This window comes from Alligator mississippiensis, chromosome 2 (assembly GCF_030867095.1).
Source record: "Alligator mississippiensis isolate rAllMis1 chromosome 2, rAllMis1, whole genome shotgun sequence".
Lineage (NCBI taxonomy): Eukaryota > Metazoa > Chordata > Crocodylia > Alligatoridae > Alligator > Alligator mississippiensis.
The window spans coordinates 106,025,651-106,052,333 of NC_081825.1; the positions used below are offsets into that span (position 1 = coordinate 106,025,651).

At 41.7% G+C, this 26,683-nt stretch overlaps 1 long non-coding RNA gene across 3 annotated transcripts in view; it reads left to right on the forward strand.

Moving 5' to 3' along the window:
• LOC109283669 (uncharacterized) overlaps positions 1 to 26,683 on the forward strand; it is a 119,176-nt gene that overhangs the window by 39,051 nt on the left and 53,442 nt on the right. For 2 of the 3 annotated variants that reach the window (XR_009459825.1, XR_002090933.2), the window contains one exon: positions 7,602 to 7,715. This is a non-coding gene — a long non-coding RNA (uncharacterized LOC109283669). Of the gene's footprint in view, positions 1 to 7,601; positions 7,716 to 10,356; positions 10,504 to 26,683 lie in introns of all 3 variants that reach the window. The other variant, XR_009459824.1, reaches the window with a different exon arrangement.

A 26,683-nucleotide genomic window follows, 5' to 3' on the forward strand; every position in this document is an offset into this window, starting at 1 on the left:
CAGTACTTAGATGAGAGGTGTAGGCCAGAGTTGTTTCTCTGTCCGATGGATCTGGTCTCAGGCTCTGAGACTTCTTCATGTCAGGACTGCCTCAGGATGGTGGGCACCACAACAACTACAATGTTTTTCAAAGAAAACGTGGAGCCTGATACCACCTCTGTGGTAGATGTGCTTTGAGAGTAGATGGGACCCTTGATAGTCTTAGGAAGAGTCATACCAAATTTCTTGTTCCTAATCAAGTGTAAGCATGAGACAGCTACCAAAGTATCAGGGGAATTCTAAAAACAAAAGTAGGGTACCTAGATTTTAAGTGCTTCCAGCCAAGCATACCCTTGAGGATTGGAGTTTTGTTCTTGAATGCCTACATTCTGCCAAAATCCTCTCTCTATCTTTTATTAGATCTGGCACTTAGACTATATGTGAGATGCACCCTGACTCCTTTGCCCCCACCCCATTACTTGCCCTCCCCGTCCCCATTTACTGTGTTTTCTATTTAGTGCAAAACATAATTAATCCACACTTGGAAAGGGAAGAAAACAGGATAATCATACATTAAGCCTGCTGCAATACATATGTTTCAAATAGAAAAGAGTTTAAAAAAGAACACCGTGACCAAGAGAAAATGTTGTTTCCTTGGAAGGCTGACTGTCTCATGCTGCAAGAAACAGAATCTAATACACAGATGATTTTTCTTTTTCCTTTTGAGGACTTTTGTTTTGTTTCCTCTGTGCACAAACCTTCTTAGGGCAGAAGCTCTGAAGGCCACTGACTACCACTGAAAACAGAAGAATTCAGGAGGTCAGACTATAGAGATGTCGGCAAGGCCCCCTCTTGGATATCCTCTAATCTTTTTTAACATCAGAGATTCAAGAGACTCATAGCAAGTGACGAAAGGGGGTTGTATTTTCAGTTGAAATTTTTAAGCAACACTCAAACTGAAATGTCACCCTTTCAAACAGAAACCAACTATGTTGGTGTTTTATTCATAGACTGTATGGATTTGAAGGCCAGAAGGGACCTTAAGATCATTTAGTCTGACCTCCTGCATAATTATTAATTTGCTGTTCGGGAATGAAAATGTTGACTGAGCCTTAGATTCTTTTGAGAGTGATCAATATAACTTAAACCTTTTCTGAACTAATTATGAGGATTGTGAGAAATATTTACAACAAAACTGAAAACATAAACCTGCCTTATCATGAAATGTCATTATAAGTTTTGTAGGAGGTTTCAAAAACCTTTTGAGTGAACACGGGCTCTTTTATGACATTGCAGTGAAATCTTGTTAAACATGGGTGGAAAAAGTGGAACAGAAGCCAGAGAAACTTGGCAGATACAGCCGGCTATCTCAGTTATTTCTAAGATTCTGAAGCTCTAAGGGATGCTGAACTCATATGGCCTGAAACAGAGGAAAATGTTCATTTTAAACACTTGGGGAGTAAAATAGCTACATTTCATACAGTTCTACTAACAGTTTATTGTATATGAACACCTGGAAGAAGGTTTACTGAGAGAGAGTTTTTCTTGATGGATGAAATATTCATTTTTTTAGGTCCCTAAACTCACAGTTGAACTTGTCAATTTTTTCTGGAAAATTTTCATGGCATCATTTATTTTTTTAGGTTAATATGAACTTTAAAACATGTGCTTATCTAACTCTCTAGATGCCCTTACCATATAATTTACAAGGCTGTTCTAACAGAAAGGCTATGAATACCCATAACAATAATTAATTATGTTAATTATTACACACACTCCAAGTTTCTTCTAAGAACGATACCATATGTAGAGACTATCATGTAACATATGGCAATGATACACACATGCACACAGAGTAATGTGTTGTAAGACAACATTACTGAATAACATTGTGGTTAGAATTTACTCCAGACCAGGCCGTGTTTGTCACTTAAAATGTTTCCAGTCAAGTGGAAGACTTTTGGCAGGGCTCTCTCAATTTAAGGAATGACATAAATTATTCCTGTGCTTGAATTATAGCACATCTTTGAATGGAAGTTTTCTGGTGATATAATATGCAAGTACTCATTCATTTCCTATGAGATCAATAGGTATGAACATCTACTAAGGTTTTTTGGTGCAAGTTTTAAGGCAGGGATATTGGGGGGGGGGAGGGGAAGGAGGGCTCTTCTTGCACCAAGAAGATATTTTAAAAGCATTACATTTGTATGAAATTAAATTCCAGGAGAAAGGAGGAAGGAAAATTTTAAAAGGATTACTTTTCAATAATTTGTTTGAGCAATTTGGGTTAGCTAGGATTCATTATATCATCCTGGGCAGTGCAGTATATTCTCAGTGGGCCTGTTGAAAATGAACTCCCGTTTGCACTGGATTGACACCTGGCTTACCTTTGACTTCTAAAGGCTTGTTCATGCAGTTCTTTTCTTGCATTTTCATGCAAACTTATCATGATTGTATTAAATAACTCTGGTAGTCTCCAAATATTTGCTTTATTTGCTACATTTGTTCCTATGTATATTACCAGACCCAATGGTGCTATGTGGGGAGTGTTCTCATCTCTTAGGTGATTTGTATCACAAGGGTAGATGGAAGGAGCAATCTCTTCCTTGCTCCTGAGTTCATGTGCTTGTCCTTTTCAGGCTGTGTTCAAGGGGTGGAGTTCTTCACTGTACAGTCACTTTCACACACAGTTGTAATTTCTGATTGGTATATTGTATGCGTTAAATGCCATGTAAGGAGCAAGTTATTACTAGTTGTTAGGGATATCCACAGAGGGTGCAGTGGTTCAACTTCATCCCTTTTCAGACTGGATTATGCCACAGGAACCTTTGGAGACGTTAGAAAATTCCCCAAAGTACATAAGACTCCTCCTCTTCCCTTCTCTTTCTGGATTCCCCTACCCTGCCTGGTCCACTGAGAGCAGGTGCGGAAACCGTTTCCAGCTGAGCCCATTTCCCATGCAGCCCAGCTGGAGCAGCTTTGAACCATCTCCTGGCTCTCCCTGCTTTTGCTGTCAGGCTGCACTCCGTGGGGCTGGCGGAGCTGATTGGAGGGCAGTGCCAGCTCTGCCCACCTCCTGCCACTGAGCTGGTTGCCTATGCATCTATGACAAGATGACTGCCTCTGTGGATGTGGAGAGAGCAGTGGACATGATATACCTTGAACCTTAGCAAGGCTTTTGATATGGTCTCCCACAACTTTCTTGCAAGCAAGGTAAAGAAGTATGGGTGGATGAATGGACTATAAAGTGGATAGAAAACTGGCTGGATTGTCAGGCTTAGAGGGTAGTAATCAATGACTTGATGTCTAATTAGCAGCTGGTACCACATGGAGTGCCCCAGAGATCAGCCCTTGGGCTAGGTTTGTTCAGTGTGTTCATCAATGATCTGTAAGATGGGGTGGATTGCACCCTCAGCAAGTTTGCAGATGACACCAAGCTGTGGAGACTAGTAGATATGTTGAAGGGTAGGGCTAGAGTTTAGAGACTTAGAAAAAATGGAGGATTGGACCAAAATAAATATCATGAAGTTCAATAGGGATACGTGCAAGGTCCTGAATTTAGGACAGAACAATCCCATGCCACAGACTGTGGACTGACTGGCTGAGCAGGTGCTCTGCACAAAATGTCCTGGGGGTTACAACGGGCAATAAGTTGAATATGAGCCAACAGTGTGCCCTTGTTGTGAAGACGGCTAACAGCATGCTGGGCTGAATTAGTAGGAGCGTTTCCAGTAGATTGCGGGAAGTGATTATTCCTCTCTGTGTGCCACTGGTGGATCCACATCTGGAGTACTGTGTCTAGCTCTGGGCCCCCCCACTAAAGACAGGATGTGGACAAACTGGATAGAGGCCATGAGAGGGTAGCAAAAATGTTTAGGGAGTTGGGGCACATGATTTATGAGGAGAGGCTGAGGGAACTGGGTTTATATAGTCTGGAGAAGAGAAAACTGAGGGAGGATTAAATAACAGTCTTCAACTACCTGAAGGGTGGTTACAAAGAAGATGGAGCTAGACTGTATCAGTGGTGGCAGATGACAGAATAAGGAACAGTGGTCTCAAGCTGCAGCAAAGGAAGTTTAGGTTAGATATTAGGAAAAATATTCCTATGAGGAGGATAGTACAACAGTGGAACAGGTTACCCAGAGAGGTGGAGGAATCTCCACCCTTGGAAGTTTTTAAGACCCAGCTAGACAAAGCTTTGGCTGGGATGATCTAGTTGGGGCTGGTGCTGCTTTGAGCAGGGGTTGGATTAGATGACCTCCTGAGGTCCCTTTCAACCCTAATTTTTTATGATTCTGTGATTTCTGCACCAAGGAATACAGAAAGGTTTGGGTATTAAAGGAAATCTTAGAGCAGAGCAGCAAGTTAACATGAGGTCCTTTACATCTAGAAATCTATCTTGATCTAGGACACAAGTGAAAATTAACCTGGTTAATTGAGTTAACTTAGTTAATTTAGATGCTGGCCAAGCTACTAAATCCACATGGAGTTTGTCCTAATTGGCAGTTGGATGCCAAAGAGCTAAAATATTGAAACACAAGGAGGGGGAAGTAACAGAGGAGCAGACGGAAGAAGGGGAGAGGAATAGAGCGAGTGTGGTGCATGGCTTTTACTTTCGAAAATGCTTACTAAACATCTTGAAGCTAACAGATTGATGTGGGATTTGCATAACCTTGACAGGACCACCAGATTCTTTTAAGTGCCAGTTTAAAAAAAATCATGCTGCCTGAAAAAAAATGAAATATGTGCAATTAGTTTTCATTCAATATTCTTGTTTACAAGCCATGACTGTCACGCTATATAAATATATGGACCAGAATTTTGATGCTAAGCTAGAAATTGGTGTGAAAAACAGTTATTTTGTTCTTTCAACAGTAAGTGCTGTATGTAACAAAGCTTCAGGATTCTATGTGATGCCTAACCCATGAAGTACTGCATTATCCCCAGTAAAATTTAATCTGACAGTATTTTTATAATAGTTTAGAGTTCCTAGAAGTCCTTCCAACAGAAGACTGTTGTATTATGGAAACCATTTACTTTTCATTGCCTTCAGGCAAGTATTTACTTTATCCTTGAGTCTTAAACTTTGTCAGAGTCATTGTAAGGCAAACAGCTGCAGAGTTATGGGGAAAACTTTACCAGGTACACCCTTTTCTTTTGTTCTACTTAATGGTAGTGTCTTTCCCCTTGACTTCACTGATAACAAATACAGCAGTCATCTCCATAAAACAGTCTGGAAAGAACAACCTTAACACATAGCATAGTGAGACAGTAAATGACTGGATTTATCACCTGCTGGATGTTTCTCCCAAGAATGAACTACTCTGTCTCTCTCTTTCATATTACATTTTAGGATTGCAATCTTAATAGATTAATATCTAAATTTGATAACCATTTGACTGCTTCAGGGATAGCTGCATGGGTTGATTTTAGATTGCCATTAAATTATCTAATTGGGCACTCATTCACAATGTGTTGCGCCATCTGAAAAATTGCACCACAATTGCAACACGGACTCTCTTTGATTTTCCATTTATGGAGTAGGTGGCCATATTTTCCATGAAGTGTCTGGATGTGATTCAGAGAGGACCAAATCTTTCTCAGTAGGTCAAATCCTGGCTGGGGGATCGTAGGGTTGCTGATGAGATATTTTTGTGGCAGTTTGGTATTTGCTCAGGCTTCCCTCCATTGTTCTTCAATGCCCTTGTTATCATCATACAGCTTCTTGGAGCATTTTCAGAAGGGTTTTCTAGATTTGAGCCTACTTGGTAGTAGCATTGTGATGTTCTTGTTGGTTGGGAGGTTTGGGTTACCAATGGCCTTATGGTAGTCCCTCATGCATGCGGCGTCACAGTGGAACTGTGGGGGAGCAATGTTTGCTAGGACTGGAAGCCATGGCAGTGGCGTACTTATTAGCACTCCTGATATAATCCACATAGCTGCATTTAACTGTGTATCGATAATCTTTGTGTTCATGCTTTTGTTCCAGACTGGGGAGCAATATTCTGCTGCAGAATATTGCTCCCCAGTTATAGCACGTAACAGGGAAGACCTTCTCATGGTCTTTGCTGTTATGTGCTAAAGCACAATGTGTCATCAACTTGATGATCAACAATCGAACAGCTGTAAAGGACCTTTGGATCAGGATTACAACATCAGAGACTGAATCACTGATGTTGTCCTACATGCTGCAGCTTCTCTGTTGTTATTAGTAAAATGCTGCTGAGCAACATTCACAACACTACTTGCCATTGTCTTTACAATTTGTGAGAAGAGATGGTCGGAAAAATCTCTGAACTGCTTCTAGACAGACGGATAAACATTTTGTGAAGATTTTAATACTGTAGTAAACTTAAAGAACAAGGGGAAAAACATGCCTGTTGAAAGCAGCTCTTTATATTTCCAGTGTTTTCTCCCTTCATCCTCTTTTCTAGGGCATCATGAAAACTGGGGACTTGATGATTGTTGATGGCTTCTGGCCGGGCTTTACAAAGGAACAAAATAAAAAAGCTTAAAAAATAGTAAGCAGTACAGAACAGAAGCAAGCAAGTAGTGAGGGTAATTTAGAATTCAGAGGAGTAAAATGTAATCTAAACTGGCTGAGGCAAGGTCAGATAACCCTGCTCAGCCATGTCCTACTTAGTAAAGCTACTGATGAACTATGAGAGGAATACTGTCAGTCTGACTTTAATCACATGGACTTATCTCAGTTAATTGGATTGTGTTTTGCACATTGCAAATCCTAATTATTCAAAGAGGCTATTTAGGAGCAAACACTGGCCACACTCTAACTTCACAAAAGATTTTTAGTCTATAATATGGCACTTCATTAAAATAAGTCACCCTGGAGAAGCATTATACTGCTTTACTGCTCCTGTTAGTTGGTTGGTTAGGGCCGATTGTAAATAGTGAAAGAGTCAGGGTTTCCCCCCCCATGTTAAATCAATATTTCCTGGTAAAGTCCTGCCAAAGGAGTTCTTTCTACTTTTTAAAGAGGTGATGTAAATGGAAGAACATTGTCACAGGGTAATGGTCTCCTGCTGCTACATAAAAGCCAAAGCAAAGCAAAGTTATTGATTTCAAAGCAGGAGATATTATGCAACAGTGGTTTCTTTCAATGGTATTGTAAGATACTTTCTATTTTTGTTAGTCCAAATGAATAATATAGATTTATTCATTTTGTCATTTAAATGTTGGTGAAGTAGGGAGTACTGGCCTGTTACTGACTAATTGCATACTGTGTGAGTTATAGAACAGATTTACTGAGTTGTATTTCTAAGGGTAGAGAATGAAGACTCCCACTCCTACTGTCTTCATCAAATCAGGTCAGCCCCTTTGCAAGAGTAAGTAAAAATATATACTATAAAGTTATTTAAGTCTTATTTTCTTATTTCCCTTTAATGTAGTGCTTGAATGCTGGTTATCTTATTTCTCTTTTATGTAGTATTTGAATACTTGGTAGAAAGAACACTTCAGATGTGTATAGCATTACCTACAATGGACTCTGCTCTTTGCCTCCTCTGGGTTCCACAGCTTTTCCCTCCTGCTTTATTTCTTTTTAACTCCTGAATGTTTGACTTCTACTTCCTGATGTTCCTCTCTGGCATGTGGTTAATCAACAGGATGACTGTCTCCTAATGGACATTTTATGAAAAGGGCTCGTTCCAATCTCTGCTGTCATTGAAAAAAAAGTTGGATGGCCCAGGAAGGCTTTGGTGCATGCACAGGATTGGGAGGTAGGTGTTTCTGATTGTCCACCATAAAATCATTTCTTGCAAATTGCTGAATTTGTGTTCCAAAGAAAATGTGTCACCTGGTCAGAACTGTCTGCAAGTGAACCTGTTGTCTGACTGGCCTGGAAATTAACCTTATTCTTTTCCATGTTCTTGTTTTTTATTTCCATTTGCTAGTAGTAAAGGTGTTATAATTGAATGTTTATTTGTAAGCTTCTGTGTCTAGAAGATGGGAAGGTCAAAAGCACCGAAGACTTATCATGCTTCTTTGGAAATCTGTAGTAATTTCTTCTTTCTCCTCCCGTCCCACCACCCCCTTGAATTAGAGCACAGAATTAGATCAACACCACATGCTTTTGAAACCTCCTCTCTGCCAGATACTTAAGGGTAAAAATTACGACTCTGTTTTCTTTTGTAATAGTTAGACTTTAGTAGATTCAATAGTCATTTATTTTTCTGTTATTTTGAAAAAAAAATTTTTTTTTACTTTTCAGAAACAGGTATAGAGCAGTGTCATGCAAAAGGCATCTGCTATACATATTATCTCTATTAGAATCTTTTTGCCCTTATTGGGATCTGAATCTTATTTTTTTTTCGCACACAAACCAGACTTCCCTTTACATATCCAATGGGGGCTTCAGCAGAATTATGAATATTTATGGGGAAAAAATAGGCTGCAGTTACAGAAAACCACAAGGAGACGTGTTGTTATGCTTCATACCTGCCTGGTCACCATACTTGGTTTACAAAAAACCCTCCCTGAGGATCTATTGTTTTACAAACTTCTCATAACTTAAAAAAAAAAATTCTTTAAAATGACCACCTAGCCATTTCCAAAATGTGTGTTTGTGAATTTTCTATATAAAACACTAAAGGTCAATAAAATTCAATATTTAAAATACTCCTGCCCCACCAAATCCCTCAAACTTGTTCAATTTAATTGCTTTGTGATTTTATTTCCCTATGTTTGAAGAAATGCAAAAACGTTTAAAAATGCTGATTTTCATCCTGGCATTTTTAAGCTTAAAAAAATGGGTCCATACAGATGGTTGCCTGAACAGTGTGCAGATATGAGATGCTGCAGTTACTGTTTCTGCTGCTCTCCCATTGGACAGCTTACAGGTTTTTTGTCCTGATGTTTTGTAGGTTGTTTGTTGTTTTGGTTCTGACTCAGTGAATGATATATAATGGGATGTTTGATGCTTTCTCTCCTGAAAAACCATAGCACAAATCTTAACCTGATCTGGGAAGGCACTTAAACACAAATAAACTTAAAACATGAATAATCCTATTACTTTCCAATAGGTCTAAGCAACCTAATTATAAATGGTTTTCCTTCATGGGCATTTGCTGTTCATTAACTCCTAAAGATATTAATTATTTCTGTCTGTATGTTTGACTTCCATTTGCACCATATTATTCACTATTATTTATCTGTGGTATTTCTAAATCATCACTTATGTAGGCAGGTATTGTAGAAAATAGGTAATACCAGAGTCCCTAACAGAATATTTGTCTCTGAGGTTTATAAGCAAGGTGTGTGATTTTTTTTGATTGTTTAGTTGTTTTTTTTTTCAATAGTGCTGTTATTATAGGGTATTACTTTTGGAGACATCTTCCTGAAAAACTAGTGTGTTCATATGCAGACAAAATAGACTAAATCTATTGAGTTCACTGTGGTATGTTCTTGTAAGGAATTCATAGCTGGGGTTCTACCACTGCAAGCGCTATGACTTTAATTGATTCACCTTTGATTGTCTGCAATTGTGCTGTACCTGGAAAACATGATGCCATGTTTAGCTCTGCTGTGATCAGATATTTTAAAGTTACTAGTGTGCAAACAAACCCCAAACAACCTCTTCAACACCCAAAACTTTGTGAAGCTGAAATGCATTTCAAGTATCTGTTATCATGCCATTTCCCCAAAGTATGCTGTTATTTGCTGCTTTTATTGTGGCATAACGTAAATGGCTCAAAACTGTTATATTAGGTGCTCCATAAACATAACAAAGAGACGGTCCCAGCTTCAAGAAGCTTATGAAACAACAGTAGAGTAATGCAATAAAAAGCAGAGAGCAGCAAGCCACTTCTAATTCCTAGGAGAAGCAATGATGATAAAATGTACACATGTGTTTATATATAGTGTCTATATAGCCGTATTTATATCTATGTAGGGCTATAGATATCAAAAGACTGTATAAAGCTAAACACATTACATTAAAGATAGGTAAGCTAAAAGCATCATTCTGTATAGTTAAAAGAAAAATATGAGGTTACCCTTCACTCTTCTAATCTTTGAGAGCAATAAATACTTTGAGGCAGAGAAGCAATCACAAGATCATAGGAAGGTAGGTCTGGAAGGGACGTCATGAGGTCATCTAGTGCAGGTCTCTGCTCAAGGCAGGTTCATTCCTGACTCAATCATCCCAGACAAGTGTCTGCCTAACCTGTTCTTGTTCATTTCTGGGGATGGAGATTCCATAATTTCTCTAGGTAGTCTGTTCCAATGATTCACCACTCTCATAGTCAGAAAGCTCTTAATCTGTAATCTAAATGTCCTCTACATGTCTCTCTAGATGAGAGACATGCTTGGGTGGGATGGGCTTCACTTCTCCCCCAAAGGTAAGTATGTGTTCTCTTTCAGGTTGGCTGATCTCCTTCAGCGGGCTTTAAACTAGGCTTGTTGGGGGAAGGGGAGGATGAGGTCGGAGGGAGCCTCAGAACACCAAACCAAGTGTCTCCTACAAGAACAGCCCAGCCAAGACTGATGACGAGCACAAGAAATACCCAGGTAAGAGACCCGGATAGTTCTGGGATTAGGGGGGCAGTTCATATACCTTCAGGAGGCCTTAAATGTCTATACACTAATGCTCATAGCTTGGGGAACAAGCAGGAGGAATTTGCCCTCCTGCTAGCTAACATAAACCCAGACATAGTGGGGCTCACTGAAATGTGGTGGGATCCAATGCAGGACTGGGCAGCGAACATCAAGGGCTATAGGTTGTACAGGAGGGATAGAACAAAGAGGAAAGCTGGGGGTTTGGTGCTCTATGTCAAAGAACAATTCACATCCTCAACGAGCAGTGCTAGGTCAGAGGAGGGGCAAACTGAAGTGCTCTGGGTCCGTATACAAGGGGGTTGGGGGGAAAGGGATTTAATGGTGGGGATCTACTACAGACCACCCAACCAGAGAGAAGAGCTAGACTGGGAATTCTCAGGTCAGCTCGCGGAGGCAGTTAAGTCAAAGGATGTGGTCATCATGGGTGACCTAACTTATTCGGACATTTGCTGGGAAGAGCAGTCAGCCAGGTCTAGCTGTGTTACAGGACCTCCATCTAACTGAGGAGGTGCACAGTCCCACCAGGAGAATGCCTTGTTAGACCTGGTCCTGGCCACAAGTGATGACCTGGTGAGAGGACTGCGGGTGTTTGATCACCTGGGCGATAGTGATCATCGCCTATTGGAATTCACCATCCAGTGGAGGGTGGCAAAGGCCTGCAGAAAGACAGCAGCCCTGGACTTGAGGAGGGTGGATTTCATTGAGCAAAGGAGACTAGTCAGGGAGGCACTGAGGTCCTGGAGGGGAGGGGAGTTGGGAGTCCAAGAAGAGTGGTCGTTTCTGAAGGAGACAATCCTTCAAGCCCAAAGAGTGGCAATCCCAACACGGATCAAAGGGAGCAAGAGTGCTCAGAAGCCCCATGGCTAACCAAAAGCATCCAGAAACATCTCAAAGCTAAGAAGGAGGCACACACCCAATGGAAGGGAGGGTCCATCACCAGGGACGACTATACCTCATTGCTCGGGATTGTACGGGACTGTTAGGAAGGCCAAGGTGGAGATGGAACTGGGACTAGCAACCCGGATCAAGGATAACAAGAAATCCTTTCTTAAATACATAGGGGTTAAATAGAAGGTTCCGGGTAACATGGGGCATCTGCAGGACACGCTAGGAAATCTGGTGGTCTCACCAGATGACAAAGCTAACCTATTTGACAATTTCTTTACCTCCATTTTTCTGAGCAGGGACCAGGTCATCCCTCCCACCAGGATCCCTGATGGTCCCAGGGGAGGCACAGCCAGGCCCAGGGTCAGAGAGGACCTAGTTGGGGAACTTCTGGTGGGACTGGACGTGTTCAAATCAGCAGGTCCTGATGATCTCCACCCCAGAGTGCTGAGGGAATTAGCAGAGGTCATTGCGGGACCCCTGGTGCAGCTTTACGAACATTTGTGGTGCTCTGGCGAGGTGCCAGAGGACTGGAAAAGGGCCAATGTGGGCCCCATTTTCAAAAAAGTGAGGAAGGAGGACCCAGGAAATTATAGGCCTGTTAGTCTTACCTCGATCCTGGGGAAGCTCTTTGAGAAAATTATCCAGGTGCACATCTGCAAGGGGCAAGCAGGGGAGTGTATGTTTAGGGGCAACCAACATGGGTTCATTAGAGGCAGGTCCTGTCAGACCAACCTGGTGGCCTTCTATGTCCAGGTCACAAAATCCTTGAATGCAGGTGTCATGGTGGACGTAGTCTTTCTGGACTTTAGGAAGGCCTTTGACACTGTCTCTCACCCCATTCTCATTACAAAATTAGGAGATTGTGGTGTCAATGCCTACACAGTCAGATGGGTCACCAATTGGCTGGAGGGCCGTACCCAGAGAGTGGTGGTGGGCAGGTCATTTTCGATCTGGAGAGATGTGGGCAGTGTGGTCCCCCAGGGCTCGGTCCTCAGGCCTGCACTGTTCAACATCTTCATCAGTGACTTGGATGAGGGGGTGAAAAGCACCTTGTTCAAATTCGCAGATGACACTAAGATGTGGGGAGAAGTGGGCATGCTAGAAGGAAGGGACAGGCTGCAGTTGGATCTGGACAGGTTACAGGGGTGGGTGGATGAGAATAAGATGGAATTCAATACTGACAAGTGCAGGGTACTGCACCTAGGGAGGAAGAACCAGCAGCATACCTACAGGCTGGGGAACTCCCTTTTCATCAGCACAGAGGCAGAAAAGGATCTTGGAGTCATTATAGACTCCAAGATGAACATGGGCTGCCAATGTGGGGATGCAGTCAGGAAAGCTAGCCGCACCTTGTCACACATGGATAGATGCATCACAGGCAGGTCCAAGGAGGTGATCCTCCCCCTCTATATGACGTTGGTCAGGCCGCAGTTGGAGTACTGTGTCTAGTTCTGGGCGCCACACTTTAGGAGGGATGTGGATAGCATCAAGAGGGTCCAGAGGAGGGCCACTCACATGATCAGGGGGCAGCAGGGCAGGCCCTACGAGGAGAGGCTATGGTACCTGAACCTGTTCAGCCTCCACAAGAGAAGGCTGAGAGGGGATCTGGTGGCCATCTGTAAACTGGCCAAAGGAGACCAGCAGGCAATGGGAGAGTCCCTGTTCCCCCGATCACTACTGGGAGTAACAAGGAATAATGGTCATAAGTTGATGGAGAGTAGATTCAAGCTAGATATCAGGAGGCACTACTTCACAGTCAGGGCAGCTAGGATCTGGAACCCACATCCAAGGGAAGTGGTGCTTGCTTCTACCCTGGGGGTCTTCAAAAGGAGGCTAGACAGACACCTTACCGGGGTCGTTTGACCCCAGCATTCTTTCCTACCCATGGTAGAGGGTTGGACTTGATGATCTACTCAGGTCCCTTCCGACCCTACCAACTATGAAACTACTGCAGTTGTGACCACTGCTTCTAGTCCTGTCACCTACAGTCACAGAGAGAAGTCTACTGCCATCCTCTTCGTAATTACCTTAAAGGTATTTGAAGGCTGTTATCAAATCCCTCACCCTCAGCCTTCAATCTTCCAGATTAAATAATCCTTGTTCTTTCAGCCTTTCCTCATAATTATGTTTCCCAGACTTCAAATAATTTTTGTCACTCTCCATTGGATTCTTTCCAATCTGTCCACATCTTTCTTGAAATGCGGTGCCCAAAACTGGACATAGTACTCTAAGTAAGGCCTCACCAGTGCTGAGTAGAGAGGAAGCATCACTCGATTCTTGATTTGCTGGAGTCACTTCTGTTAATACAACCCAGTATACTGTTGGATTTTCTTCTTTGCAACAAGAGCACATTGTTAGCTCACATTTAGCTCACGGTCCACTGTAATTCCCAGGCCCTTCTTTGCAATACTGCAGCCTAGTCATTCTGCGGTCTGTATTTGTGCGTGCAATTATTCCATCCCAAGTGCAGGACTTGGACTTCGCCTTGTTGAAGTTTATCTGATTGATTTTGGACTATTTTTCCAATTTATCCAGGTCATTTTAGATCCTAGCCTTTCCTAAGAGAGTATCAGCAATTCCATCCAACCTGAATGAAGTCAGTGAAAGAAACATCATTTTGTATTTTGGTGGGGTGAGAGGAATAAATGTGGCAAGAGAAAGAAGCTGGAGTATGCTAGAAATTATCAAAGATTTAGGAAATGTTGTGAATTTACTCTTTCAGTTCAGTAATGACAGAAGATAGAATGGAATCCACATGCTGATATAGCAAGATAATTGGTAGTTGTTAAGCAGAACTATATGTCGTCCATGTGCGCATGTATAACTTAATTCATGTGAATAAATACCTGCATGTGCCTGAATGAATGTTTGCAGCATCCGAACCTCAGGTTGCAGTGCACTTAGAAGGAATAATGTATACCTTATTTTGATTATGCTGGTGCCTTGGAAGCTGAAACACATTTCAACACAATTAAAAAATGAATAGTACAGTGATGGCCAGTCAGGGCCATAGGCTCTACTATGCGATGAACAACAAAGGAAACAATCATTGGCCAGCAATTTTGAAAACTTTAGAGTATCTAAAAATGTTCTGATGTGCATTGTAGGACACACAATGCTATGCATTTAATAGTATTTACACTAAAATACTCTGACTTGTGATATCTGTGGTATCATCTGTGATTAAAGATTTGTTTAGTGAAGACATTTTAAAGTTCTCAGTAGCAGTCAGAGCAAATGAACTATTAGACTGTATTAAAAAGGGTATACAAAACTTTACAGAAAAAAATATTAAAGTGACATAATCTAAACAAAAAGGTACATTGTATTCCTAACTATGAATGTTGTGTTCAGCTCTACTCATGTTACATCAGAAAAGACATGGTAGAAAGAGAAAGGAACGGGAGAAGGGCAGTGGAAATTATGAGAAGCATTAGGGGTGACCAAGCAAGGAGACATTTAGAAGGCTAGGATGACCTAGTTAAGGAGATGCTTATAAAAAGACATATGTTTGAGACATAAAAAATGAATAGTACAGTGATGGCCAATCAGATGCTTGCTTTTGCTTTTTCCCATAACAAAAGAACAAGGGGACGCTGAAATTAAAAGGCGACAAATTTAAAAGAGAGAAACACTTTTTCATGCAACATTTCTTTAACTGATAGAAATCACTGAAGCAGGCTAATCCTGTTGTAAATGGCTTGTTTAGCTTATAAAAAGGAGAAGACACACGAGAGAGAATTCACTGTTACAGTGTTCAAAGTTATACTGTAATTTTTCATTCTTGCTAGTGTCTAAGCTATTAATCAGGCTTGGGGGGGGGGATAATGATCAGCAACTTGATATAGGGAATAGTCCCTGAGCCTCAAGCCCTTTTGTAGGCAAAATTTCCATTGACATCAATAGATTTTACCACATAAGAAATATGTTATCAGACTTAATTTAATCTCCCTACCAGCATATTGTATAATTAATAGATGGTATTTTTGTGTGTTTTGCCTCTTCTGTACTATTTACTGTTAGTCTTTATTTTTTTACTAGGATACTAGGCTAAATAGAACATTTGTCTCTTCTCTATGGCAGTTTGGTTCTATGTTGTATTAAACTACCATTTGATTTGTCTTGAACTATCCACCACAACTGGATGCATTGATTGAAATCCAGTTGCCATTCAAGTCATTGGGAGCATTGCCAGTGACTTCTGCAGCACCAGATTTTCACAGAATAGCTTTGGCAATGTATCCTAATGTCCAGTTCACAAGAATGGGTACTAGGATTTGCATGGATCCCTACTATTACTGATGGGGCTGCCTTTGTGGATTGAAACCTAGATTTTAATTAGAAAAAAATGAGTAAATTAAACTTATCAAATTAACAGTAATTTAGCAATGAGAGGTATGGTAACCGAGCAGTTAAGGTGTCCAACTGTAACTCCTGAAATATGACTTTGAGTCTCACGCTGGATTCACACTGTAGATTATCACCGAAAAACCCAGCAATAAATGGGTAGGTACCTGGACATTCAGGCTTGGGGAGCCAGAGACCAATGTGAAGGCTACTCACAAACATCACTTCTTTGTTTGCTGTTGGCTATGGAAGCTGGTGTTCTTTAATACTGCTAGCTTGATAAGCTTTTTAGGATAATGTGGAATATGACATTGTATAGGCCATACCATGTTACCAAATTCAGTAAATATATTTGCAGTTATCCACTGATTTATATAACACATGAGAAATCCAATTAAAACTCTGTTGCATGTCCATAGATTTAAATATATGTAGGACAGTTAACATAGGAATTGGGAAATGTAATAATTATCAATTATCATTGATATTCATTATCCACAATTTTTAAAGTCCAATTTTCACATATACCATATTTTCTCACATGCACCCAAAATATGTGCACCTTGTTTTTGAAATGTAGAATGAAAAGGAAAAAAATCTTTCCTTTGAAATACTGGGAAATAGAGTATTTTTGCAGAGAAAATACAGGCAGCTGCATAAGATGGGGAGCGACAACTTGTGACTTCTTTGTTAACTCCCTCGCTGCAGGATGCAGCATGCTCTGCTGAATTCCTCAGCCCCCATTTTTTTTCTCAAGCTGAGCTGGGTGGGCGGCCAGCAGCTATCTTGTCCTGTCCTGTCCTATCCAGGAGATGTTGTCTGCTCATCCATTTTAGCTTGAGAAGAGAAGAGGGATTGGACAGTTCAGCCCAGCCAATGGGTTCCTGACAAACAAGTCAGTCAGTGCCTGATCCTCTTAGAGCCAGACTTCCCGGCTCTTCTTTTCAAGGAAATAAGGGAAGCTTATTTCAAGCTGGGTGAGTCCCCTGCTGACTCCACTGCTGTCAACACCACTTGAGAACAGGGGTTGGAGTATTTGGCTCCAACAGGATCAGGCTCTTTATTCCTGCACTTCCTCATTTAAGACGTGTTCCCATTTCAAGTAGCCAGTTTTAGAAACATGTGCATGTTGTATTTGAGTAAATACAATAGTTGATTGTGAAAGTAAAACCAAGTTCCTGAAGAAAAAGGCTAAAGAAGACATTATTACTTCAGACATCCCTTTTTTTGTTGTTGGTATTTTGCTTTTTAATATAACTACTTTATAAGCTGATGGCTCTGCTGAGCCTAATTTACTTTTGCATGACATCTTTAAAAAATTAGTGCAGTCTTCTTGTGAATGTATTTTAGTTTCTTCTTTTGAGTTCAGTGTTGTTCAGAATTAATTCGAGATTTTGACTTAGTTGAGGAATTATAATGCTGGTATCCAAACCTGAGGTTCCATCTGCTCACAGTTAGTTTTGAGAAAGCTGAGGATAAAATATATCTAGATGATGGAAATCCAGTGTCCTGGTGACTATTCATTTTTCTTTAGAGTAAGATAGCTGGCTACCACATAGGCTAAGTACTTATTAGTATTTATTTGCTGATTGTTCCCTCTTCCAAGTTCCAGTTCAGTCATGTTGAAAAGTCTTATTACCATGATGTTCTCTCTCATGGTCATGGATTTCAGAACTAATTATTGTAATAAATAGACAATAGAATAAATTGTCAACTTAAGATCCATTAGAATTTGTTATATTGTGTACTTTAAATTAAAGACTAATGACACATATTTTATCAGTTTCTCTGGCACTTAAAACAGTACTGTATCTGCAGAGCAGGCCTTGGCTCATAGGAAACTGATGAGGTGAATAGAACAAACTCCCAAAAATATAGTGCCTGAGTGCAGAGGCCTAATGCACTGCATTATTACCTGTCACCATGTCTTATGCTCTATGTAAGAACAAGATTGCTATGCACAGTGAAGGTCATGCCCCTGATCAGCAGCCAGACACAGAGCATCTTGGTTGACCTCATTAGAATAGGGAATCACGTCAATGTTCAACCTTTCAGCGCTGTTTAAAATTTCTGAAGGTATCATCATTAACTATTCAGGCAGTGAACTGGCTGAGAGCATTTTTTTTAAAGATTAACAGTTGATGGAAACACAATTATTGAGTATAACACTCTGGGGCAGAAAAATGGGATAGGTATTTCACTTTATAGGAGCCAGGTTGAAATCGAAGTAGCTAGAAATGTAAAAGTCACCATGATGTATTTGACCTTTTTGGTCAGCAAAATGCCTCTTGATAATGTATGTGTAGTGTAATAATATTGCACCACTAAGCCTGTTGCATTTGAAGAGAATGGTTCTGATTCTACTATTAACTTCCGAAGCAGAAAATTGGTATGAGAGATAAATAAAGTTCATGGTGCCCCAAAAGTACAGGAATTGACTTCATTTTAGAAGATGCTTAGATTTTAGAAGATTATATGGGGTGTGGTGGCAGAAAAATTAATGAATCTTTCTCTGGCTCCAGAGGTGTGAGTTTAAGCTGTGCTCTAAGACTCATGCCAAGGCTGCCCCCAGTTGTAAATGAGTACCTGGTTTTTAATTCTAGGATGTTAAAGGTGGCTATGGCTGTGGATCTGATTCTAGGCATATGCCTCCTTTGAGTGATGCTGGGTATAGAAAGTGGTGTGCCTTAACCACACTAATCCAATGGACTGTAAGGGGCAAGAGGATCTGACTTTTTTGATAGTTATATCACATTATGTTAATAGTCTTTAATTACAACACATTGTTTGTCAATAAGGTTCCTAGAATTTTGTATATATTAAATCAAATTACTGTTAGCCTCCTGCTTCCTAACACCAGTTTTTGCTACCAAAATTTGCCTTCCGTTATTTATTGGCCTTTTGCTACTTCCGTGTCCTACTGAGTTGTAGTTTCAGAGCCTATTCACAAAGTGCTGATTCAGGTTGAGAAAATCAGATTAAAATGTGTGTGGAGCAGGGTATGGGGGAGCCAGAAGTGTTCCATGGAGAGCTTTTATTGTATTAGTGCAGGCCTACAAATCAGAATTAGATTTCAGAACTTGATAATGGTTTCATGAACGTGATACAATATTTGAAACACATCAGCTTCCTTGCTCTAGAAAGTATTAAAAAATACCTTACAGAAATAGATGCAAATATTGGTTTACCTGAATCTGTCTATGTTCTGAAATACATAGATGATGGGAGTTGAGAAATTGCTTATAATGGATGAAAATAAATGATAGTTTACAGCTGTATTCTTTTGTATTCAAGGAATCTTTTGTTATGGATTTAATGATGAAATGTTAAAGACTGTTTGCGCAGTGAGTGCAGTATAGAATGAAAGGAAAAACGAAGTTGAGATTTGGGGCACTTGATTTGGGGAACTCTTTGCTCATGCTTTTTACCTAAAAGTAACAGGAGCCTCTGACTCCCTGTTACATCTTGGCTCGGATTTGCTCCTGAGGCTGAGGGCGATGGTCAGCTGTCTGGCTTGCTACTTGCCAGTGCAGGGAGAACCCACGATCATGATTCCAGGCTCCCTTGCACCAGCAATATGACATGAATTGGATTTGACCTCTGATCCCACAGTAGTGCCTCCTGCCATGCACGTGTAACGTGGCAGGAGGCGCAGTTGTTGGGATTATGGATCAAATGCCATTGCATCCTTAACTGAATGTCTGTCAGGGGCCTGAGCTTCATACAGCCTTTGTTCACACATTCAATTTCAGGATAATAACTCTGGTCTCCATAATACCCTCTCCCAAAATGGTTTGAATGTTCAATTTTCAAATTGCTTTATATCCATAAAAAGATTAAATCATTCAATTGGGACACTCGCATTACCAGTACAGGATATTGTCTTTTGGACTCTTAATATCACAAAAGGTATTAAATAAATGTCTGGTCATAATAGCAGTCTACCTGAAAAAGCAAGGAGTTGTAGTTTATTCATACAATAGTCATGGGTCATTCGAAGGAAACCTCCTCACAACCTCATCGTTGCCATTCAACAGATTTTCCAACTTTTTGCCTCTTTAGTCAAATTCTTTATATTCTTTATCCAAGAAATTCTCTTTCCAAGAATATATTTTGTAACAGTTTTTTCTGGTTTTACCCTCCCTTCAGTGATATAATAGACTTTGTTAGTCAGGCATCACTGAGGACTTGTTTCAGCTTTATAAGCCATGTAGCTTTTTGCATCTATCTAATTAAGCATGGACAACTGGTGTCTCCTAATATTGGGGAGGGGCATCAGCAGCTGACTGCCGACTGGGGAGGGGGTCCCCCAGAAGCTGATTGCTAATTGGGGGGCCAGGGATGGAGAGAGAAAAAAATTGGGGGGGGGCTGAGCTCGTGCACATGCGCACACATGCTTCACCCCTGTGTGAAGGTCTGCGGGGGAGGGGAAAGGGCTATGGCAGAGGTGAAGTGAGGCTGGGGCTGGCACCGGGCAGGGATTGGGCTTGGGGCCAGGGTCTGCTGCACCCGTGCAGCTGCCCCTTCCCCTGCACCAGGGGTCATTTCCTGGTGCTGGTGTTCACCACCTCCCAGCCCTGCACTGGCCCTGGCTGCCTCCCCACACTGGCCTGGGTCTGGCCCCAGTCCGCACTGCCTGGGGGGTCCAGAGCTGAAGAGGGGCCAGCCTTGGCTGTGCTGCCAGGCTGGAGGAGACAGAGCCCCCAGGACCCCTACTCCGCCCCATCTAAGTCATCCTTGGCAAGAGCCTGGTGGCTCCTGCAGAGTCACAGTGCTGGGAAGCCAAGTGGGGCACATGCCCCCCCCCCAATCTTTGCACAGGGCAAGGGTGGGCTGCAGCTGTGAGGTGAGTTGGGCTCTGCCTGCTCTGTGCCTCCACACCTTTGAAAGCAGCGCGTCGCCATGTGTGTCCCACCACTGGGCGGGCCGAGCAGTAAGGCACATGGCACTGTGCTGCGCTGCAGTCAAAGGCTGCAGTGAGGCCCAGAACAGGCAAAGCCCAACTCTTCTCACAGCTGCAACCCGCCCTTCCCCCATGCAAAGATTGGCGGGTGCCATGTGCCCCCTCTGGCTTCCCGGCACTGGAACTCTGCAGGAACCACTGGGCTCCACTTGTCCCACAACTTGGTTCAGCAGGGCTCCATTCACGGTGAATGGGGCCCCGGCTGGGCCGGGTTGTGGGACCATCCCCACAGTGCAGCAGGGAGCGGAGCAGAATGATTCAGCCCTACCCCACTCCCTCCTGCACTGTGGGGGTCTTGATCTCTCCCGCAGCCCAGAAACTAAAGGAAGAAGAAACCTTACCTACCTGCCTGCTGTGCTGGTCTGGCTGCAAGCCCAGTGTACCCTTTCCCCCTGCTGCAGCAGCCTGCAGCTGGGTTGCCCTGGCATGTGGGGGGTCTGAGCCCCATTAGCCCTCTCTTCTTTCCGCCATCCCCAGCAGCCGATCCCCACTGCCGGTGCTTCTTGGGGGGGGGGGGGCATGGCCAATCTCAGGGGGTGCACATGCACCTGTGTGTAGTCTCTACGCATCACCAATGTAATTGAAGCATACTATTTCCACTTTTGTAGTATGCGAGAGTAGTTGAGTAGTTGAGGTCATCATATTAACCTATCGCACACTACCTAGAGAAGGTTCTCTCTAAAAAAGCTGTCTTGTTTAAACTGGTGAAAAATTCCTTCCCTTCATTACCATCAGAGTCATTAGTGATGAGTTCCTCCAACCTAGACTAGAGGAGTTTGGGAATTTTATATCAAACTGTTTTTTGTCAGAAAGAAAAAGCAGCATTTGTTGAAGCTAAAATACTTTATGGCAATGCTGATAGCTTATTAGATCAAGGATGGAATTTGTTTTTCAGAGGGAGAGAGACTCACTAGAGAATAGATTATAGACTTCTCTTTTTTTTTTTTTATGACTGGGACTTCTAATAGTCCAGTGATTAGGGTATTTACCTGAGAGAGTTCAGATTCCTGCTCTGACTCAGGCAGAAGTTTCAGGTTTATCCTGATATAGATGGTAAATTTTTTGCAGGACAGGTAACCCCTTTCCACTCAGGCTTTGATCTAAACCATTTTACACTATCAAGACATTTTGCCATTTAAAGAAGCTTGATTATATATAAACATTCTGGAACTGGGAGTGATTTCCTGTTCTCAGAAGGTTATACAGTCTGGCTTGATTGGTAACTCCACGGTAATGCTATATGTCAGCAGCCTGTGAGAAGGAAGATCTATTCCTCTGTACATCTGTGGAACTGGTACATTTGGCATGAGATGAGTTCTTCATTTACCAGGTTTACAGACTGGTCACCTAAACAGACAGTTTTATGAGTGATCCCACATAGTCAATGAAGGTCAGCATAATTCCATAAATATTTTAAAATTAGAGTTGCTTGCCTATAAACGTACTGTATTTTCTGTCATATAACTTGTACCTTTTACCTAAAGAACAGTTGCTGGAAATTTGAGTGCAGGTTATATGTGAAAAATACAGTAAATGCAGTTTCTGCTGCTTCAGGTTAAACTGTAAGTAATATATGCACAGGGAGCAGAACAATGAGTAGGCTCAGCCACCCAGCTGCTGCTACTTACTTACTAGAAGGAATGATTTTTTTTCTTTTATTCCGCCTTTCAACAGCAAGGTGTGTATTATATTCCAGGGAGTGTTGTATGCAAAACTGTGGTATTTTCCAGCAAAAGATAACAGAACATGTTGCACAAGGGATGTCAGGACCAGGAATTTCAGTCATGCATTCCTGATCTCCTAAACTGTACACCTAATGAAGGCTTAAATTGCAGTTTCTCTAATTCCAGAAGTAATTAGGCAGCAGTTGACCAGGATATTTATATTGTTACCAGGCTGGCCAGGGCATTTTAGATCTTGGATCTAATGAATCTCTCATTTCAGCTCCCAGATAGATGCAATATCCCATCTAATCCCATCACCCCTCCGTCCTGCAGCATTGTCAGTGGATGATAATTAATCCTGCTGTTTATGAAAGTTTATGTTCTGTGTCTCTGATTCGGTTAGTCTATAGGGTGCAGGTCTACCGTGCCTTCCATCAGTATTAAGATAACTTCTAAGTATTATTTATAGTAGGAAGGACCTTACCAGAGTTACCTACTTTACCAAATTAAAATGGGTTACTATCTGACTTTACCAGCACTAACTGCATTCATAAGAGACTTAGATTGCTGATATGCTGAAATACCTCTTGTCATTTCAAAAAGAAAGAAAAACAGCAGGACTCAACAGGAGTTCCTTCACGACCCATTTGGCAGCCATTTCTGTTAATCAATCTCTGCTTCAAGAGCATTCATTTTTCCCCATCCAACAATAACTAGATTTCCAAACGTCCTTATTTGTGTTTGTCCCATTATCAGCGGACGCATGTTTTTTTGATGGGTCCACACTTTGCGTCCTGCATGTGCCCTTTTCACTTCTCTGTATATTCTTTTCTTTCACTTCTCAGAGAATTCTGTATTGTACAAGGACAAAGAAACTTGAGATGTCATCCCAAACTCATCCAGAAACCAGGGATTCATCAGCTGTACGGCAGTCAGCCATGACAGAGCTTCTGGGCACTAAATTGTGGAGCATGGAGCATGAAAATCCTGGGAGTCCCAATTTAAACCATGGCTGACTCCTGGCTCTAGCCCACATATCCTGGAAACTCTAGGGACCCGAGCTGGAGAATCCCGGCTCTTGGACTTTCCTGTTATGAACTGAGACTCAGAGCCGGGAAGTCCTGGAATCTCACCCCAGAGCCTGTGGGTTAGTCTGTCTAGAGAGGTCACAAACCTGGGAGTCCCCTGAAGCAGCTTGGTACAACTGAGAAGAATGACTGAGCAGCTGCAGGGGCTGGGATGCTTCCAGTTTGAGGAAAATTATTGGAAGTGGATGGTTTCAAACCAAGGCCAATTTTGAAAAAAATGAAATTTCTCCTGAATCAGAGTCCCTGGCTTTTCAGCCAGCTCTAGTTGGTAGAAACTAGAACATTTTATATTCGTTAATCTAGATAACTTTTTTCCCTTTTCTGTGAACACAACAATTAGGTTGTCATACCAACACTTGATACTCGTGACCAAGCCAAAAAGAAAAAAAATCTGATTAAACATCCCAGAGATCACAATAAAATTTGGATCAGGAGCTTAATATCACAGTTCAGGCTCATTACTATCTGGGTGAATAACATTTATGAGTGTGTTGCTATTTGTTAATAAGCTGCACTTACAGCTCTTAATGGACCATTTTAATCATGTTGACTGTGATCTTTATTGAGCTTATTGATTAGCATCAATGTATTACTGGCTGAAAAGTTAATCTGAGAGGGTGTATGAAGATACGTTTTAAATGGCAGATTCCAAAGGGCTCCACATACAATTGTGAAAGTCTTAAAAAGGAAAAGTCCTTTCTAAATCTATAAAACAAAAATATTTTTTGCATGTAGTGTGTTATGGAGCCATCCCCTCCACCCCTGGACGAGCCACCCACAGCCCTGTCCCACTCCCTGCCTGGCCCCAGGTCCAAAGCCCTATGCACTGCCAGAGCGCAAGGGGGGGAACCTGTCTTAACCCACATTTTTCTCTTTTAAAGCAGAAAATCTGGGTTTTTCTCCTTGGAATGAGAAAATCTGGGTTTTACAGCATTTTTCCATTGTGAATGGAAAACTTGGATATTTGGTAATGTATGCCCCTAGCCAGAAAGATCCCAACAGGTCATAACGTTTTTAACACTGTGGATTTCTATTTGAAATCTCTGGTTTGTTCTTGTGAATCATGTTTGTACACTTAATGGTGCTGACATTGTGTGGCGCTCCATGGCACCTTTGAAAGGATCTCAAGGCTCCCCAGGATGCCGTGGCACCCTGACTGAAAAACACTGGCTTAAAGTATTACCTGGAGTTTCTCAATATTTGTAATTTTTCTTGAAGTCCCACCTCTTGAATGCATGGGATTTAGATGAGAATCTTATCTTTCATTAATACTCCATTACTCTCTGTCCCCAAAGAGTTGAGCTTCTTCATGGCCACAGAGAGAAAATTAAAATGTGAACTGAGTGCATCTCAAAGGGTCAAAAAGTTGGAAGCAAATAAAATATATATATTTAATGTAATGTTTTATAAGATAAGCTTGAGGGGCCCAGATTCATAATCTTTGCATGTCTGGGGTTGGCAGTTTTGTTACTCTGTTCTGAATTCTCTCTATATAACTAAATTTCTCTCTCTCTCTCTTTTTTCTGGTAATGACAGCTAACAACTTAATATGCTTTGTTTATTATGTGGGTTGAATTTTCTTCCTGGTTAGTGGATTACAGGGACAGAAAGTGCTTCTGTTTATGAAACAATTACTCAAATCCTCCAAATTGTCCATGTGTTATAAAAGCAAGATAATCTTTAAGATAATAAAAGGATGCATTTAGCTTCTGAGGGTACTGACATTCCTCAATGACTAGGTGCGCTGATAACAAGTCTCACAGGTCCACTTTCCCTTTGGAGGTCATCCTAAGAAAGGATGCATGATTTTTAATCAGGAACCTGTTATGCAAAGGTATAACATGCCATTTTCACACATCTCTGACTATCAGAAGAAGGATTTGCAGAAGCATGGGTGACTGTTGGTAGCAGCCAGGGGAGCTCTGCTGCTCTAGGCAGAACTAGAAGCACTTCAGGTCCTCAGAGTGTTTTTGTTGGCTTTTACAGATGCAGTAGGAGTGTATAGACAGGGAGAGGGGTGGAATAGACTGGACAGAATAGGAGTCTGAATGTATGCAGTGCCTGCACATCGCTGATAAGATGATCATTTCTCTTGCAGAGACAGACTGTCACTTGCCTGACACTGACCTTACTTGGGGCCTTGCTGCTGCCACCCACAGACCATGTTCTCAATCATAAGGAAAATGCTGAGAAATGTAAACCCTATGGGACTTCCGTGCTGGGAAAGGAGGCTGTTTGTGGGAAAACTGAACACATTTTCTAGCCTTCAGGGAAATCTATCCTTCTGTTGCCTCTTTTTTTGTTTTGTTTTGCCCATGTGTCACAGATGTAGGTAGCACAAATAGTGTATTTTCTCCCTTGTGACAAAGGGTTGAATCCCCTCCCCTAATAAACATTTATTTCAATTGAACCCCGACCCCTACCCACCCCAAATCACTCTCATTAGCAGGATCTTCATTTTCTCATGAGGGCTTTTCTTTCTTTCTTTTTTTTTTGGTGGCCAGATGAAAGGAAGTTAATTTTCGCTTGAATGATTCAGGATCAGGCTGAAGGAGTGTGTAACATTGCTGGCTCTGCAGCCATCGGTTATCTTGTCAGGTTGCGTTCAATCACTGCCGACACTGTTGGAAGTTTAAGAGCGGCTGGTGCTGGTGGCATTTTACTGCAGGCCAGATGGAGGCTTAATGCTAATAGCAGTGAGAATCTGAATGAGAACTGAGGCTATTCCTGACCTATCCTGCCCCTTCCTGTGGTACCCTATGGACTGCTGCCATGTGAACCAGACTTCTTCCCTATTCATCTCAGGGCTCCCCGCCTTTTTCTTCCTTCCCCACTGTAGAACAATTGCTCAAATTAGTTTACACAGATGTGTGTTCATGAAGTTGTGGGAGGTTCTTTGTGCCTTGTCACATTATTTGTGTTAGGTGCTTTAAAGATAGGAGTTGCACAGTCTTTCTCTGCCTCTCTCTGTCTCTCTCTCAGGGCATCAGCTTTGGGGGAGAGAGAGGTGTAGGAAAAAAGCAACACATGGTACAAGTTGGAATCACTACACAGTTCAGATCTGCATCGTTTCTTGTTTATGCTCAGATAAAATTTGACTTCTGTCATTGTTAATATTCAACTTGCTGCATAGAGCTGGCAGTAAAACAAAATATTCAAGTCATGAAGAGCCTCCTTTAACT